This window comes from Apium graveolens, chromosome 8 (genome assembly GCF_009905375.1).
Source record: "Apium graveolens cultivar Ventura chromosome 8, ASM990537v1, whole genome shotgun sequence".
NCBI classification, from domain to species: domain Eukaryota; kingdom Viridiplantae; phylum Streptophyta; class Magnoliopsida; order Apiales; family Apiaceae; genus Apium; species Apium graveolens.
Genome location: NC_133654.1, coordinates 17,181,811 through 17,185,376, shown reverse-complemented (window position 1 = coordinate 17,185,376; position 3,566 = coordinate 17,181,811).

Genomic DNA, 3,566 nt, shown 5'->3' with positions numbered 1-3,566 from the left:
TACAGTTGTATATTCTAATATTTTCCTTAAAATGCCTAAAACGGGATCCGCCCGTAAGGAGTGAAGTGAGAGGTTCGGGAGGTTGCTTTTCTTTCTCAAGAATTATCTGACCATTTTTACAACAAAGAGAGAAAGTTGGAGGCTTTTTGGTCGCACTTTTATTATTTCTTTCATGATTCCACATGATGGCCTGACACTTTGAACAAATTCTATCAGGATCACCAACATCGAGGTACTCACTCCACTTAGTAACAATATTGTCAAATTCATGTACATCAACATCGTCACAATCACCTACAAAATTTGAAATTATTATGACTGTGGAACATCAGAGTAATTAAGAATGGAACTGAATTTAAGTTCATACCGCTAGATATAAAATCACTGTCGCTGCTGTCACAATCTTCTACATTGTTAAATTCTCCTAATAAGTTCTTAGAACCTGAACTTTCTCCTTGCTCATAATTAATTTTTACGGAAGATGTATCATATGCCGAAGAACCTGGACTAATTTTACCACAGGTTTTTTTGGATTGTTGTTTTACAACGATATCACTGCTGGAACCTAAAGTTACTTGTGGTCGTTTAAATATAGTGGATGTGGGCAGTGCAAAAGTGACAGTACTCTTGGAACTTTGATTAGTTTTTGGAGGTGCCATATTTCGTTGTTCTCTTGCTACAATAATAACATTGTTAATAAGATCAACTCCTACTATCTTTATTTGCATAAATAGTAAGCATCTTTAATTTACAATTTTGATTTTGAAACGCACCTTCAAATCCCATGGGTCATAATTTATGAACGCATGGAGTATTAAGAATTGCGCATGTTTCTCCATTTATCTGTACACCTACATAATTGACCCAAAATTTATCAAATTATGCGATGAATTTAACAATTCCAAAATTGTTTTTTCCAATATAGCAATAAGACAACCATGGACAGCTGAAATAAAAAATAATAATTAGCATGTTTTGACCTGATATTTGAGAACAGTCTGAACGTGAAGTGTTTCCAGGTTGTGTGTATGGAGAATTATCGAGTAATTCTATGTCACACGAATTCTTTCCGCACAACCTATTTTTTCTTTTACCTGGAGAAAAACATAACCAATTTAGCCAATATCATATAATTTTAAACACAAATTTTTTCAACTATGAGTCAAGTAAAATGTGCCTGATGTTTGAGAAGCATATGAAGGTGACGCAGTTCCTACAGGCTTGTGCACAATGCTTTCGCTAAAAGTTGGATCATTTGTCAGTGTACTCAAGAATATTTTGTGTTCCTTAAAACTGCAGTTCTTTCGACGCACCCTCATCTGGGTTTTTTCCTGCAATTTCCAGTAAAGACATTTATATTATCAAACAGGATTCTTTAGTAAAAAAAAATAACTGACCACACTTATTATTGTTTACCAGGTTGTTTCAGGTTTAGTTTTGCATTCGGTTTAGTATTGAGGCAATATCCGTCAGTACCTAGTTGAAAGAGATGTGTCCTAAGTCCAACCATGTATGATGATTTAGGAATAACTTTTATGTAATCTGTTTTGATTTCATTGATATTAATAAAAGACTTGTTTTGGTTTTATTGCGGGCTTTATCTATTTAAGTGTTTAAATAAGATATACCATAGTTTAGAGTAAAGCTTTTTATGGATTATGATGAGATCATAATAATGAGACCTAAAAGATGATGACTCTGAACTTAAATATTTCGTGGTCGTAGGATTACTAACTGGTAATTAGTAATCCGCAAAGATCGGTACATACTATGCTTACTTCATTATGAAGGATGTCTGTTCTCATAGACATTTGTGTGGTGACACTATAGATAGTATGTAGGTGCTTATTATAGAATAAGTTCACTGAACATGACTCACACAGCTGAACAATAGATGGAGTTCACTCACGTGTCAGCAGATGTTCACACAGTGATAGTTGTACAAGTATCCTTAGATTTGAGGTCATCATAGTCATCTTGTGTAAACTGAACTATACTTTGGTTTAGTTCTTAGTCTCCAGGGACAATAATAAGGGCTCTACTGGGTGTAGGAATTTGTACATGAAGATAGTGTATGATCAATAAAGGATCTACCCCTTCCAGTGAAATGAAGAGAATGTTCAATGCTGATCTACTTATGCTAGTTCAGGAATCTCTGGCCAGAGTGAATGAAATTAGAAAGGAGATTCTAATTCACATTAATTAGAACTAAGCATAGTGAATGGGAAAGCATATGATTAAATAAGATAGGCTTGACACGAGTTCCATGCCTTGTATTTAATCATGACATTGCAGGGTATAAGGAATTAATTGTACGGTAACTATTCACTGAATAGGTTCTTGGTATTCTAAGTAGTGAATTTGTATTATCCGGATAGTCGCGATATGCTGAGAAGTATCCCTCACGGTGTAGAATAAACATGATTAATTTATTGATTAATCATATTTAATAAATTAGAGAATTCATATAAATAATGATAAAATAGTTTTATTATTATTTATTTCTACTATCGACTTAATATTGAACCTACATGGTCACACCATAAAAGAGAATGCTTTAATGGTATAAAAATTAATTATTAATGGCTGGTAATTATTTATTTATGAAATAAATAATTAATTAGCAAATTTAATAATTGATTAAATGAGATTTAATTAATTATAAATTAATTAAGAAAAGTTCTTAATATTATTAATTAAGAATTTAATTTTGGAAATCAAATCAAGTGAGGGAATTATTTTTCTAAAGTGTTTAGAAAATGGATTAATGATTAAAGGTGTTTTAATTATTAGTTAATTGGTTAATAAGAATAATCAATTAAAGGGTTAATAATAATAATATTTTATGGGAAAATTTTCAGCTGAAAATTTTGCCTATAAGTATACTATTATAAACCCTATTTGCCTCAACCCAAAAACTAAAAACCCTAATTCTCTCAACCTCTTCCTCCCTCCATTTTTTTTGATCTCTTGGTGGATACCGGTGGAGTGCTTCACACTTGAGGAGCAGCTGCTAGGGATCTCCGTTCATCGTTCTTGGATCGCTATTAAAGGTTAGTAATCGATCCCTCGAATTATTCACGATTTATATGCGATTATATGGATTTTATATTAAGAAAAATATTTTACCATGCTTCTGTGATGTATAAAATCCTACAATGGTATCAGAGCATAGGTTGTATGCATATAGATCTGTAATAAAAATTTCAGAATTTTATGATCTTGTATGAATTTATTATGATTTTTGCAAGTTATGTCATGGATTAATTATGATTGATTAGAAATTGTTTCTTAAAATTGTTTTGACTGTAGATCTGGGTTTTACAAGTGTTGTAGATCGTCTGGGTATTTTTTTCATAATTTTCTGATGTGTGGATTAATCATTATGATTTTTTGAAGTTGTTTTAATTAAAATTCGTAATTAAATATGTATATATATATAATCTGTTATGTATATATATATATGTTGTATGCTGCTGGAAATTAAAGTCTGTACTGATGTTCATGGGGCTGTACTGATGTTGATGGTGCACGGTGTTCGATGCGGCGGCTGTTGATTAATAAAA